This window comes from Triturus cristatus, chromosome 5_1, assembly GCF_964204655.1.
Source record: "Triturus cristatus chromosome 5_1, aTriCri1.1, whole genome shotgun sequence".
Taxonomy (NCBI): domain Eukaryota; kingdom Metazoa; phylum Chordata; class Amphibia; order Caudata; family Salamandridae; genus Triturus; species Triturus cristatus.
The window spans coordinates 810,542,926-810,560,092 of NC_140587.1; positions in this window are offsets into that span (position 1 = coordinate 810,542,926).

Here is a 17,167-nt window from a genome sequence, read left to right on the forward strand (position 1 = left end):
GCATTTACAATGCCTTCTAATGCAACACGTTCTTTTGAGTCAGTAATTTAAAATTAGGTTTCTTTTTCTCTCTTTTCTTCTGATCAGATCCCTGTCAAACAATACTTAACCCTACTTTATGTTCATCTAATATGTTATCCCTATTCTTCTGTAACTTTCTTCTTGGACCTAGGTTAGTCTTCTGTAAAACAAATACCTAAAATAACAACCATCTATTAGACACAGTTCAATGTTTGGTCTTATATCATTGGACTCCTTCTTTTATTTCTGTGAAACTTTCCCAATAGTAGTCTTTATTTTCAGGGAGGCTCTAGCAATTCAGGATTTTGCACGTCTTCCACAATTATATTCAATGCTGAGTTCACGTAGTAAGTCCATTCGGGAGCGGAATATCTTCTGCAAGGAATTTGAGTTCCATTAGATCTTCTCACCACCTTATAATTTGGATCAAGTTCATTGTCATCCTTTGTTTTACTTTCTTTGGGCACCGTTTCTGGAATACAGGCTATCAATGAACTTCTTTTCATTTCCTTTTTACCCGAACTTCTTGGCCATTCAGCTTGTTGTCACTGTCTCTTAGCTTCAAATCTTGCTTCTTCAGTAGTGTATTGTTTTTCTCCAAATTCTTTTTCAGACTCTCTAATTTCTCCACTGTAGATTTTTATCCCACTTTGTGAATTTCCAGAAACTTGTACTTCTCTTTGTCTTCACCCTTTGCTTCTTCCTGCACCTCTGCTCGTTCTGCTGCTTGTTCTCCTGCCTGCTCTCTTGCAGGTGCCACAGGTCAATATGGTCTCTCCCCTGGTGGTGTAACCACTAGTGCTCTTCTTTCAGGATCATAGACCAACAATCCTTCCACTGAATTGCTTACTCTCTGTGCATGTGAGGCATGTATCCAATTTGGAACTCAAGCACATTTAACAGCAGTGTTTGTCGTAAGCAGAATTTGGTAAGGGTCTTTCCAACTAGGTTCAAGACAAGTCTTCGAAACATGCTTCTTGATGATGACCTAATCTCCAAGAGTGAGGTTGTGGCACTGTTCGTGATGCGGATCTGGTGTGGCAGATGGCACCTGATGAAAAACAGAATGAACCACATCAGCGAGGGCTTTGCAGTTGTCCATAGTCATATCATCAGTGATGTTCACCAAGGCATTAGTTGGAACAGCAGGTAACCTCATGGCTCTCTCCATGAGGATCTCATGAGGAGATAACACAGTCTTTCTATCTGGAATACATCAGACACTCATCAGCACCAATGGCAATGCATCTGGCCATTTCAACAATGTCGAAGCACAAACCTTCGCCAATCTGGACTTTATTGTTCCACTCTTTTGCTCAACTCTGCCTGACGCTTCTGGTGTGTAGATGCAGAGTAGTTTTTGTCAATCTGTGAACTAGCACATAGCATATTCAACAATTCATTGTGGAAGTGTGTTCCTCTATCTGACTCCAGAAGGACCAGCATTCCATACCTAGGGATGATTTCTCGCAGTAACAGTTTAGCTACAGCGAGACTGTCATTACTCCTCATAGGGTAGGATTTCACCCACCCGAAGAATACACAGATAATCACAAGGATATATCTTAGCCCATTTTTGACAGGCATCTCAATAAAATCCATTTGTAACCTGGTAAGGGGAGCACTTGATCTCACTAAGGGGCAGATTCCGGCAGTACGATGCAACGCGTGTTAAATACAACCCACTCGCATGGAACACGAGCCGAGCCGAACGACCGACCCGTACGAAAATCAGTGATTCGCCCGTAAAATGACCGGGAATCCTACCGACCAACACGCACCAGGAATTGACGCAACTGAAAATTACCCGCGATGCACGAGCCGCGCAGTACGATGCCAAACGTGAATTGAGACCGACTCGCACGGAGCACGATCATGAAAACCGAGACACACAGCAAATAGTGACTAGCAAACAACAGACCCCTCTGCGTCCAACGCGTACAACGTCGAAAATAGCAGAATGTCAGTGTGACAGACTCGGGTTAGCCTGTGCGAGCCACATCCAGCGTCCGACACGGTCAAACAAACGTCTCCATCATGCACAACAAAAGCAAAGGAAAAGTCACAAAAAAGCCCAAAAAACTAATGACAAAGCCAATAAATACAAATAAATAAAAGAAGAACAAAGACACACCCACAACTCCACCTATATAATGGCAAGAAAGCCCTCCATGATCCTTTGCAAACTACAGGCATAGGACAGCAGACACCACCACCACATTGCAGAGACATACCACAACTCACACAACACACTACAACTACACCATTTGCACCACTTAAAAACTAAATCACATATTCACTGACAAACTCACACCCACCAAACTCACATACACCCCGCCCATCAATCCCCACAACCACCCAGCACCATGCCCCCCAAAAAGAATCCAAAGTTCACAGATAGTGAGTTGGAAGTCATGATTGATGAAATACTCAGGGTAGAGCCACAGTTGTTTGGCACATTGGTCCAACATACCCCCATGTCACAGAAAACCAAGATGTGGGAGAGGATTGTCGACAAGGTCAATGCACAAGCACCTTGTTTGCGCACAAACGATGATATACAGAACAGGTATTATGATGTGCGCAGGAGGGTCAAGAAGCTCATAGACGGGGAACACACCCTGAGCAGGCAGACTGGCGGTGGCCCTCCTGCCAAACCAACCCACTTCAGGTCATGGGAGGAGAAGGTGCGGGCCTGGTGGCAACACACATATAGCACTTTCAAGGGAACTGTGAAACAAATTACCGCCAGCAAAGCCATAGCAACGGAAAGGCAAGCATCCTGTGATGTGTATATCAGTTACACAAACACAATACCTGCCATCCCACAGTAATATGGAACTATGTCCTAACATGTACAAACCTAAAGACCAATACTGCAAGGCATGACCATAAATAACCAACAAACACTGTCATCCATTTTGCCACCACTGTCACATCACCTCACAGGAAAGCTGAGTCAAAATGGAAGGTTGGGCTGCTGGGAATGTGCATGTAGCAGAAAGCATATTGGGAGTTGCAGTCACAGCCAACAGTCCCCCACCCACATGTCCCTGCAAGCTCGCACTGAACCATGATGACCTCACAGGGAGTGCAAAAGTACTGCCAAGATGGCTGACACTAGGCCCAGCTGTGGGGAGCACAAGGCCCTGCTGGGCCCTGGCCTCTACCTGACAACATGACACCAATGCCAGACATCCTGAACGTAAATTGTGACTCCCTGCAATGGAAGAATGCTGCATGGTGGGAGGTCTGGACTCGGAAATGAGGACTGCTACCACTGACTACAACTACCAGCAGGCACATGCACCCCCCCCCCCCCAACACAAATCACACCCAACCCACCTGGCCTAATGCATTCCCTCAGAATCCATTTGAATATCCCAAAAAGATTGACCACACTGGGTTCAGCTGTGTGAAGGACATGGTCTTTTCAGGACTTGAGTACAAACAAACACCAGGACACCACTGCCTGCCAAACTGTCAGCACAGGCACACCACCACATAGGGAAAAAGATCCACAGGAAGGAAGCTCAGGTATTGTGAGAAGGTGGGTGGAGCCAAAAGCATGATGGGAATTGCAGTCACAGACAACAGTCCCCCACCCACATGTCCCTGCAAGCTCACACTGAACCATGCTCACCTCACAGGGAGTGCAAAAGTACTGCCAAGATGGCTGACACTAGGCCCTGCGGTGGGGAGCACAAGGCCCTGCTGGGCCTTGGCCTCTAACTGACAACAGGACACCAATGCCAGACATCCTGAATGTAAATTGTGACTCCCTGCAATGGAAGCATGACACATGGGGTTTCGCTGGCCTCTGTGGGTGAATGAGGTTCTGCAATGACTCCAAATGCCATCAATGCCGCCTCAAAGCACACCTTCTCAGCCAGAACAAAGTGCACCCTTGGGACCAGTCACTCCAAAAGTAAATGCCTTGGCAAGATGGATGACACATGGTCATGATGTATGAATTATCTGCAAGTCACACCTATGCACTGGCCAACTCAAACACATCTACACTCACAGCCATTGGGACTGTAGGTATCCTCCCACTTCCTGGAGATGCAGTGTCCCTGTGGTGTCCCCTGACCTGGCTGTGAAGGTGTGTCTTGTAGATGACAATTGGGGAGATGTAGACATAGTACATAGCAACAAGCACAAACAATGTCACCTATACATCATTGACAGTGGACACCTGACAGTGACTAGAATGGACACACACATAGCTGACACTGCGTTGTACGCATCATTAAGACAACACATCATTCACTGGCATGGAGACCCCAAACACAATGACTAACCTGGACTTGGACTGCATCTGAGGAGGCATGCAACTCACAGCAGCTGAACTGTAAGACACACACCTCTGCCCATCACTGTAATGAGCATTGAAAAGCAAGAGAGCTTCTGTGCCCATTCCCTCTCACTGTGGATGAATAGCACATACAAAACTCAGCACCAACTTCATTAGCTATGCTAACACCATGACTTGTATGAAAAGAGATGTGAACTAGGAACACAGACAACAAATTAGTATCTCACAATGGATCTCAGGCATACCGTACTGCAACCATGTTGTACAGCCACACAAATGTGATGCACAGAGGAAAGAAAAGAATCACACAACACATGCCCCAAGCTCGCCACATACCCCAAGTGTAATTGTGCGTATGTCATTGTTACAGCATAAATGTGGACAAGAATAATACAGCAGTGTCAGGCATGTGATGGAACCTGAGTGGCAATGGACATCTACAGACAATTGATCAATACATGAGCTGATCATGCATACAGCTTAACGTGCACATCAAAATGCTCCAGGTTGCCATTACAAAGTGCTCCAACAATATCAACCTCTGTCTGTAACAACTTAGGGCAATGCAATGTACAGACCCTCATAATGATGTTCAGTGTCAAATGTCATGTGTGTGAAACATTGAGGCCTGTAGAAACATAACATACATTGTGTGTCTCCTCCAAACACAGGGGATGCTGGGGACACAGCAGGTCCTGAGGAACAGTCCCAGACTCTGGCGGACCCTGAGCTCCCCGGTGTGGCTCACTCTACGTCCTCTTCAGACGACGACCTTGACCGACCTGGCACCGCCGGCGTGAGCCATCGTGCAGCCCCAGCAGCAGTAACATCAGCACCCCCTCAACCACTCCTGCCACATCGGACACCAGACAGAGTCCCCATGCCCACACGGACAGGCCCAGGCCCCAGAACAACAACAGAACAGGCACACAGGGCCCCCCGGAAGCAAGGAACAACACCACTGGTGCTAACACTCAAGGGGACCCAGTGTCGGCTGGGCTGGCCATGGCAGGGCCTGCCCATGTGGGTCGGGGCAGTGGGAGGGTGGGCAGGCAGAGGACATGGCCTGCAGAGGGGGCTGGACTGCATGATGAGCCACACCTGGAACGCATCATAGATGCGTACCAGGAAAGCACCGGAGGGTTTGGACAGGTCGTAGGGTACCTCAAGGAACTCAAAGAACAGCAGGCTGCCCATCATGCCTGCTTGGACTCCCACATGGCACGGGTGGATGAACTAACAGCGGTGCATAGGGACAGACTGACATGCATCCGCCAGATCAGCACCAACCTGACCGCACCTTCCTATGCGCCCACAACATCTGTTGCCACAACATCTGCAACAGCCACAGGGAGGGAGGAGGACTCTGGCGAAGAGTCCTCGGCACCGCAGCAGCCTGCACATGAGGGTCCCCCGAGAAAGAAGAGGCAGTTGAGACTCTGATGGCCATGCATATCCCCTAGGCATCCAACACCTGCTCCTGTTAACGTCCTTTGTGTGCAAACCAGTTGACCTTGTCGACCTACATCAAAATCACCCACTTGACATGGAGGGTCAAAGTTGTGACAATGCACCAAATGACTGTGGATTCTACTCTGGACATTTCAATTACCAAGACTACCAACTCACCTGTGAACTTTGGATTACCATCACATTGTACAGCACTGCAAATTCCGTTCACCATCCTTACACATGTTTGTAAATAAATTCACAATCACACAATACTTGCCTCTGTCATGATTCCTACTTGCTTTTTTCCATGGCGATGATAAGCTGCTAAGGAACACTGTGCATGCAAACTAATACAGCAATGCGAACACAGTTATGTGAGCCATGTGAATGTGACACACCACTAGGACAACACAACACATACTCACCAGGGCCCCTAACTCCTCGTCAACACTGATGTCAACAGGAAATACAGTGGAAGGCACACACACAACACCCATCCTGGGTCATTGGCAAGCAGCCCACAGGTACAGGATGAGAATTACCGTTGGATGTGTGGACACACACGGAGCACATTTCAAAGTGAAGGGCAGGTTTATTAAATATTCACATTGTGAGAATTCCACAACTGATGCATGTTAACCTCACGTGACAGTGATCAGAAAATTAAACATGTGGTGAACGATGAAAGTTCAGGGGTGTGTGGCACATCATTGGTTGGGACAACGAGTACTTGCACTCTGGAACAAGGATCTGTGTCTTGGGGTTCAGACCGCACCACACAGGAACCAAAATACCCTGTGAAGGACAGACAGAAAACACAATCAAAAACACAGATTTACAGCAAACAACAACAATATACATGCCCAAAAAAAAACACTAACTACCCAGACACAACCTAACAATCAGGTAAACACTGTGAGTACAGACTACCAGAAAGGACACATCACAGCAAGCATACTGACAAGTAGCATACAGCCACACTCAATCAGCACCAGTGCACCACCAACATAGGTCATGCGGACACAAAACTTTGACAACACATACCTGTATACTGACATTCATGAGAAGAAGTTCTGAATCAGCTGGCTCCGAACATCACCCTCATCATCACTGGCATCATGCCCCAGGCCAGGATCCTCCATGGCTGGCGGAGGTTGGTCATCGTCATCCTGGATGAGAGGCATCCTCTTCCACACTGCCAGGTTGTGTAGCATGCAGCACACAATGATGATCCTGCACACCTTCGCAGATGCATATGGGAGGGCCCCTCCTGTCTTGTCCAGGCAGCCGAATCTACTTTTCAGGAGGCCAAATGTCCGCTCAATCAGTCTCCTGGTCCGACCATGTGCCTCATTGTAGCGCATCTTCGCTGGTGTCACAGGGTTCCTGAGGGGTGTCAGCAACCACGACATCTTGGGGTATACGGAGTCACCTACAGAGAAACAATTGCACATTAGTTGAGCGTGAAAATAGGGTGCGATTCAACTTTAGCAAACACACAGAATGCTAAGCAGCCAGTACACACCGACAAGCCAGAAACGCTGGTACTGCATCTGTGCCATCATCGTTGGGATGTGACTACTCCTCATTATGTAGGTGCCGTGCGCTGAGCCCGGGAACCTTGCACACACATGGGAAATGGTCATGTCCACCAAACAAACCACAAGAGCATTTATAGAGTGGAAATGGTTCCTGTTCCGGTACGTCTGCTCATATGACTGCAGTGGTACCAAAGCCACATGTGTCCCATCAATGGAGCCAATGACATGTGGCATCCTACCCAGGTCATAGAAGTCCCCCTTGATGTGAGCTAGTTGTTGTGCTTTGGGGAAATGGATGCACTGGTCGAGGAAATGCAACATTGCCTCCAACACATCCCGAAGCACACGGCTGAACATAGTCTGTGACATCCCACCGGCAGTAGCAACAGTGTGCTGGAAAGTATCTGTGGCAAAAAAGTGTAGGGCTGCCATCACCTTCACCTTGGGGGTCAGCGCTGTAGGGTATGTCCGGCCAGCTTGCAGATGTTGGGCCAACTGCTCCGCCAATTCTTCGATCAGTGGCCTGGTGAAGCGGTACCGTTTCATGCAGTCACATTCAACCATGGTTTCCAGGTCCGGGAACGGTCTGTGGACATTTGGTCTCCTGCAGTACATAGGGGAGCAAGGACAGTTTGTCATTCCCCCTATCTATGTGCCAGTGTACATGACAAATAGCACATGATACCACATTACAGGACACAAGAACATGATGTGTGTGCTGTTGGGTATGGACACACATATCAGATACATGCCCATCATCTGACATCTCAGCTCTACAGGGCCACACAAAAAGGTCCCTGTTGTGCTGTGAGCAATCAATGGGCTCTGTCACAGTACATCAGTACAAGTGTCACATACCAGACACACACCACAGTGACTAGTGAGGACAGATGTCTACCCCACATCACAGGTTCCTGACAGACACACCCAGGGACCTTGTGTCGCAACATGGACACCATCATGATGTGGGGTCCGATGTGCACAACACAATGCACACATGACACACACATGAAGTTCCCCCTGATTTCATGCCAGCTCACACATGGATGTCTGTGACACACAAACGCAACATCAACTCACATTGACAATAGACTGGGATGTTGTGAACATTTGCCATTGAGCACATTAAATCGGAGTCATCTCTGCATGGAAATGCACACATACTGTGGATGAACATCACATATGTGGCCCTGTGACACCCTGTGAGGCACCTACCATTCCACTGAAGAGTCAGAGTGTATGTCACATGGCATACACAATGTACACCGAGAACTGTGTACATGCCTCATGCACTGAAATGTACTGTTGTCAAACACAGTGGTTATGTGTCCAGCCAACAATTAGATCTGTCCCCATGACAACCTGCCCTGCCTGGGAGTAGGTGCCACTAAGTGAAACATACAAATTTGCATGTTTACCCACATACACACACAGGTAATGCAGCCTGACATGCACTTTGAGTTACTGTGTCACAGACTGTATTGTTGTTGTGCCCATGGGTCAATGGCAAGCTATGGTGTGTTGCACGCCTTAACAGATACTTCTATGGTGACTGACGCAGGTGACCAATGCGAAAGACGCGTTGGACACTTAGGGGAGGAGCCTCATGCACGCCTTGCACGCACGCCTTGCACAATGTCTCCAATGTGGACTGATGCGGGTGGATGGAGCCGCACGCACGCCTTGCACACAAGCCTTGCACACACGCCTTGCACAATGTCTTCAATGTGGACTGACGCGGGTGGACGAAGCCGCACGCACTCTTTGCACGCACGACTTGCACAATGTCTTCAATGTGGACAGACGTGGGTGGACGGAGCCGCACAAATGCCTTGCATGCACGCCTTGCACAATGTCTCCAATGTGGACTGACGCGGGTGGACTGAGCCGCACGCACGTCTGCCTTGCACAATGTCTCCAATGTGGACTGACGCAGGTGGACGGAGCCGCACGCACGCCTTGCACGCACGCCTTGCACAATGTCTCCAATGTGGACTGACGCGGGTGGACGGAGTCGTACGCACGCCTTGCACGCACGCCTTGCACAATGTCTTCAATGTGGATTGACGCTGGTAGACGGAGCCGCAAACACGCCTTGCACATTGTCTTCAATGTGGACAGACGTGGGGGGACGGACCCGCACGCACGCCTTGCACGCACGCCTTGCACAATGTCTCCAATGTGGACTGACGCGGGTGGACGGAGCCGCATGCATGCCTTGCACACACGCCTTTCACAATGTCTTCAATGTGGACAGATGCGGGTGGACGGAGCCGCACGCACGCCTTGCATGCACGCCTTGCACAATGTCTCCAATATGGACTGACACAGGTGGACGGAGCCGCACGCACGCCTTGCACAATGTCTTCAATAGGTTCAGACCCGGATTTGAGCCTGGTACGAATCGGTTTCTTGAAAATCTGTTGCCTGCCTGCAACAATGTTTCAGACTCGTCATTGCAATACTTTTGAATATTTCAAACGATGCAGAAGGCGTGTACGAGGCGTGCAATGCGATGGATTGGCCAGATTCATAGGATGCAAACGTGTAGGACCTATTGCTTTTGACACATGGGACTGAATCTACCTCTGCAGCACAGATATGTCTGTCTGTTCACCTGGGAGCTCACTTGCCTGCACTACATGATCAAGATTGACATCTCTGCCACCACTGTTGCTGTCTCTGCATCCTCTGGCTCCAAGAATGTCTCGTACTGTGGAGAGGGCCCCAGCCTTCACAGAGGAGGAGAACAAGGCCCTGCTGGACAGCCTCCTTCCACAGTACAGCAAGCTGTATGGGACACCAGGGAAGCAGGTGAGTGTGCACTCCACATCCCTTATTCATTGTGTATGTTGTCTGACTGGCACCAATGAAATTGTGTTCAACAGTGTCTAGCATGCTCACTGAGTAGTTCATACCCCCAGGGTATGTAGGTCCTGTAGTGGACAGGTACTGTGCATGAAAAGTGCATTTTCACACGGTTGCAATACTCAGGCAATGTTTCCCTGTTGAAAATTCAGGACAACTGTCAATCACCATATCTGCACTACCTGTGTCCATCATATTCCCTTGCGGGAAAGACATGTATATCCAACTGTGTGATGCACAAACATATGGCTTGTGTAGTAATGGTCTTTTTCTACCCTTGCCATCCTCACAGGTTGATGCCCACCAGAAGCAGGAGATCTGGCTGACCATTGCCCGGGCTGTTCGTTCTGTGGGGGGTCACAGACGCCGCATCCGCAACTGCCAGAAGAGGTGGCAGGACCTTTGTGGCTGGACCCGGAGGATTGCCAGAGTCCAGCTGAAGCTGTCACCTCCTCGCAGAAGGGGCGGACGATGGACACTGACCCCCCACATGCTCAGGATTCTGGCGGTGGTCTTCCCGGACCTGGATGGGCAGTTAAATGCCAGACAGTAGCAAGGAGGGGGTAAGTGCATGCATTCTCTGTGTCCAATGAATCACATGCTCTTTGAACGCCCACATCCTGGTTACACTTCCACAGATCTCATGTCTGCTTGTACAGGTGTCATGTGGCAAAACTAGGTCATGTCCCATCCTCATCTGATACACAGGTGTGCCCCTTTCAGTCTGTGACTTGTGTAACTTGGGTTGTGTGTCCCTGCTGTTATACAAACTTAGCATTGTGAACAGCATCTGTGACCGGTGCATTGTTTTGTCTTCATGAGTGAGGCACATGATTTTCATGTGTCTGCACATTACGTGAAAAAAAGACATGTACTCTGTGTGGGCAATTGATATGTGTTTCAATTGATGTTTTGGCACGCCGTATGTGCCATGGGTATTTGGCACACAGCCATGTAGCAGCAACGAGAATTTATGGGCCTCAGAAAAATGTACATCATGTGTTTCATACATGCCTGGTGTCCAGGGTAATCCCATGTTGCACATGTTCCTGGACAGGTATACCTACTCCGGACATGAAGTACACTCTGTTCTTCTACTCCTGTCTGTCGGCCTAACATTATTGCATTGTGAAGTGTGCTATATTGTGTCTGCATCGGTGTCATTGTGAGGTGGCCTAGCCTCTTAGACTCCTGTGGTGTTGGTCATTTTGGTTTGTGCAGCTAGCTGGGGTGTGGGCAATGGATCATCACAATGGGTTCATGCATAGGTGTGGAATCACTTGACGGTGCATGATGTTGTATTGTACACCACAGTACAGGCAGTCTCAATTCATTCTCATCATGCTGTGATGTCATCATGCTTACAGATTGGTGCTTGCAGTCAGTCATCTGTTGCATTTGTATTACATGTGATCATCAGATGCCTGAAGATGTGGTTAGCATTGGGTGTACCTGTGGACTTGACATCTGCAGGTCTTAAATTCTCATACATGTTAATGGTTGTGACACAGTGCAGAGTGTTTAATTTTGGATGCACTACCCCTGACACTGAAGCCAGTGCTGGCTGCTCAGCCATACTGGGCCGTAGCATGGTATCCCACTTGCTGATGTGTATCCCGCGGTGATGTAAGTTGTACAGCATGTACTCTATTGTGGCATTGACCATCAAGACATGTGCACATCATGTTGCCTTGTGAGTGAAGCATATCTATTTTACTGACAATGATTTTGGCCATCCCTTCTCATGACACATGTAGTGAGTCAGTGGCAGGAGATGGCATGTGTTAGTCCTGGCAGATTTAAATCACGAGTCCTGCAGTTCTGAGATATGTCTATGTGGTGCTTGTGCACACATATGAGAAGTGGCATACAGCATGTCCCAGACAGATGGGTCCATGGAGGGGCAGGATATGAGGGGCATTGTTGACTGGCAGACTGACAGGTGTCATTTCCAAATAATGTCTCCACTTTTCACAATATCTGGCCTTTGATGCAAAGCCGTACTCTGTGATGTGCTGTACTGACTGTGATGTGTCAGGTGAAACAGGTGACTGATGTGGATCTGTTTATCCTGATTGATTGCAGATACATCTACGGCTACTGGAGGAGACAGCTCCACGGACCAAGAGGAGCCGCAAAGCCAGACTGGGTCAGCTTCAGGGGATTTTGAGGGACCCAGTGGCACAGAGGGTGAGGGGAGCCACACAGAGGAGACCTCAGCTACAAACAACTCTGCTGAGGAACACATCATCTACAGTGAGGACTCCCTTATGGAGGCGAGTGTCAGCAGACCCCAGACAACACCTAGCGAGCCTGTCCCCGCCACCACCACCATCTCCACCCTCCCATCTGCTGCCATCCCAGATGTCCGTGGAGGCCCCTGTGTGAGAGAACATGTCTCCTTTGGTCCAGGCACCGCACCCCCTGCCCCTGTCTCCCCTGATGCCCTCAGTGTGGAGTCTGTGGACTTACTAAAGAAGCTCCATGTAGGGCAGACAGAAATGCTGAGTGTCCTCCATTCCCACACCACTCTGTTGACTCAAATGGTGTCCTTCATGGAGGGCATCTCATCCAACCTGTCTGCTCTACATCAGACCATTCAGTCCATGGCCTCCACACAGACAGCAGCAGTTTCCCTCCTCCAACAGTCCCTCACCCCTCCTACCTCTGCCCCACCCACAGTCCCCACTACCCTACCTGTCCAACGCACACACACACCGGCACTGGCAGGCACCACAACAGACCCAGGCAGCACACAATCACGCAAGTCAAATTCAAAATCCACCGGCATGCACACTCCAGGGACTGATGGCACACACACAGGGGATGGGTGACAGACGCACAAACAGGCATCCACGAGCACTCCGCAGACCTCAGATGACTCTCCCTCCAAAAGCACTTCCCCTGCCTCACCTGCAACCAACCCTTCCAAGCAGCTCTTCCTCTGTGACCATGGCCTCTTCCCCACCGATCCATCTGCTCAGATGCACAAGGGGAAGGGGAAGTCACCACGCACAGGGGGGAGTTCCCCTGCCACACAGACACCCTCACCCAGGCTCCCGGACACTGAGGCCCCCATCCGCAAGTCCCCCCAGAGCAGGAAGAGCAAGACCCCCGCATCCCGCAGTCACATTCTCCTTCCTGCAGCCCCCAGACCACCACTCCACAGGTCAACCCACCACACCCTGCCCCTGGTTCCCCCACACACCAATACCGCATCCCTAAAATTATTAGGCCATCCCCTCCTACCACATGCACCTCCACCCCCACCTCACATGCTCTGCCTGTTCCTGCCACTGATGTGGGGACTGTGTCCCCCCCGTCCTGCCAACCTCACCTGAGCTCCATGACATTTCCTTGGAGTTTTGCACTGCATCGGAGGCCCTGCCCAACCATCTGACCTGCCCACTGCAGTGGTGCCGGTAACAGCCCCTTTTGACTTGGGCCCTGCATTGATGTCAGCAAACACCCCATTGGACTTGGGCCCTACCATGGTGACGGCGCCCACAGTGTCAGACACCTCCGCTGCAGTTGCCAGTGACACTCCTGCACCCACCAGCCCTCCCCTGCCCCATTCTGCTGTCCCCTGATCCTGTTACTGCGGTGCCTGGCCGGCCCCTGTGTATGCCCCTCCAAGGGGAGATGTCCCCTGCCCGTAGCAGTGCAGGCAAGCAATGGTTGACGACTTGTCACATCTCACCCTGTGAGGACTCAAGAAATGGGCTGGCCATTGGCCTTTTGATATTGTGGTCTAGACGGTTCCAAAGAGTTATGTCCCCAATAAAGTCAATTGTTGTTATCCAGTCTTGTTGCATCAAATGTATATGATGTTGATGATGAGTGTCATGGACTTGCTGCTGCACAGGTGTTACACAGGTATGACAGAATGATTTTTTGATGGGATGTACGCCATGTGGTCCATGAAATCTGTGTACTTTTCAGATATGTATCCATGACATTCTCAGCTGCCTTTTCAGGGTGTGATGTTGGCTACATGTTGTGGACCAAATCTTCTTGCTGGGGCTGCTACTTCGCATCTTTAGCATGCACTGTTGCACATAGGTTGTGCTTACATTTGGGCACATGGAAAGATTCCCTGACTTGGACAATCTCCACTGGACAGGCATGTTTGTGCATCCATGTCACACAAGTCATCTGTGTCATCAGTCCAACTTGGTCTACATGTGTATTGCATTTGTGCAGATGACTGAGGGAGGACTCCCGTACACAAGCTTCTGTGACCATTGCTTTTCTTGAGTTGTAATAGTTGGATCACTGGGCAAGTCTTGTGCTGGCATGACAGGAGCCAGCACAGACAAAATGTGGCACAGCTGACCTTCCCCAGGAGTGCAGTCCCCTCATGGCATTGTGTCATTCCATGACATTGCCTGGGCACATGGTGTGTGTTGTGTGAGCATGTCTGTGTGTGTTCACTTCCCTTTTTTGGACGCAGCCTGTGTTCCAGACAGACGTACCTGTTTTGTGGACTTGCTGACTTGGCCGATGTTCATCTAACTTCTTTGCCCTGCCTTTTCTGGTATGTAGGTGCATGACAAACTACTGGTAATTAGGCTGTCATCCCTGGCTGTTTCAGTAGTAAATTCCAGGGATGTTGTCCAACGCACGTGGGACACATTCTGGATTACCATTGGCACTTATGTGTTACCAACATCATGTTGTTTTCCCTATGTGGTATCTGTCATTTACAATCTCACTTGTGTGTGTGTGTGACTACTCCCTATCATCAGGGTCATTGCTGCTATGTTGGAAGGTGTCGACATTTGTGCGTTGTGTCTCTCCTGTGGTTCAACATTGGTGTAGGTGTCTGGCAGGGTTCCGAATGAATTGTGTAGTTTTCACGTAATGTCGATGTGCCGCATGCTGTGCAGTGTGGCAGACCTTCACAGGTGTTGTTGGCAGCCCATGTGTGAGGATTTGTGGCTACCTTTGATCCCCCCACCACCCCTGGGATTGTCATGTGTGCATGAGCAATATCACCAGTCCCTGTGTGCTAGCTGATGCACATTGTTGCAGATCAAAGTATGTGGTGTTGATGTTGGCAAAATGTGAGTTGTTTCATGTCTAGGCCCATAACTACTTTTTGCCCATTGTTTGCAAACCATGGCCAGGGATTTGTGTTTTTGGAGGTGTGATGTGAGTTTGTGGTCCTGGACACATGACCCATGACGCACATCTGACTGTGCTACGCAGTATGGGGAAAACCTAGCTTTATCATCACAGTGGGATTGGCATACAGGCTAATGTCACCACAAATCAGGGTACTAGAGGGTAGTGCTGTGTTGGGTCTGTCTCTCGCTTTGTTAGTTGCTGTTCCACCCACCTTGTGTCACATGAATCCTTTGTGATCCCGCTTACCTGACAATGCCTGCTTGCCCAACAAAGGTGTGCCCAGTCAAAGACTTACTATTGTATGGCACTGTGAACACTTGTGTGTCATTGTAGTTCAGCCCACCATCATTCATTGTGCACTAGCCTGGGGACACTGTGACACACACACGTGTTGTGTATGATATGCAGTGTGTGGCTGCCTGTCTGTGTTTGTGCATCGGTGCCTCTGCATTGGTGTGGCTTCAGCGTTCCATTGGGGGGATGTTGTTTGTGTGATTGTCCCTATTGTCCAAGCGTCTTGTAGGTCATCAGCCTGCACATTGATCATGTTTGGTATGTCCCATTGCTGCCATGGTATGTGACTTTGACACCTAACATCGACAGTCTCCACAGGATTCCGCAGTTTGTGTGTCTGTTTGTAGAGATATGTGTGTATGCATCATGATGCTCACTTTTCACACAGTCCAATTGTACACTGTTGGCATTGTCAGGGGTTATGGCCAATGCTTGTCTGCACATGGCAGAGGAAGTTCTTGTGATACAGAGCATTCTTTGCCTCTCGTGTCTATATTTGTAAGTGACACAACCACCACATTGCCACTATATTTGTTGTGGTGTTGGGTGCAGTAGTCACAAATGCTGGTCTGGTGATGCTGCTCTTGTTATGTCCGCACTCACCTTTTGGTCACTGTAGTGATGGGGGTTTTGTACCCCATTACCACAATGATCCGACAATGCTGGTTTTTTGGACCCCACACACACCTTTTGCTGACTGTAGTGATGTGGGGTTTAGACCCCATTACCACAATGATCCTAGAAATCGTGTTTTTGTAACTCCACAACAACCTTTTGGGCAGACATGTGATGTGAGTCACATTGTATGTTCTCTGTCAGGATCTGGGTTGTGGCCATTTTGCACACACAAACATATGATCTTGCCAAGATGTTAGGGGGATGGTTTGCTAGGTCAACCTATGAGTGGGGAGGGTAGTGGTGCAGGGCATATAGCCCCCTATGAGTGGGGAGGGGAGTGGTGCAGGGCATACAGCCCCCTTTGAGTGGGGAGGGTAGTGGTGCTGGACATACAGCCCCCTATGAGTTGTGGGTAGTGGTGCAGGACATACTGCCCCCTATGAGTGGGGAGGGGAGTGGTGCAGGGCATACAACCCCCTATGAGTTGTGGGGAGTGCTGCAGGACCTACAGCTCCCTATGAGTGGGGAGGGGAGTAGTGCAGGGCATACAGCCCCCTATGAGTTGTGGGTAGGGGTTCAGGGCATACAGCCCCCTATGAGTTGTGGGGAGTGGTGCAGGACATACAGCCCCCTATGAGTGGGGAGGGTAGTGGTGCTGGACATACAGCCCCCTATGAGTGGGGAGAGGAGTGGTACAGGGCATACAGCCCCCTATGAGTTGGGGGTAGTGGTGCAGGACATACAGCCCCCTATGAGTTGTGGGTAGTGGTGCAGGACATACTGCCCCCTATGAGTGGGGAGGGGAGTGGTGCAGGGCATACAGCCCCCTATGAGTTGCGGGGAGTGCTGTAGGACATACAGCTCCCTATGAGTGGGGAGGGGAGTAGTGCGGGGCATACAGCCCCCTATGAGTTGTGGGTGGTGG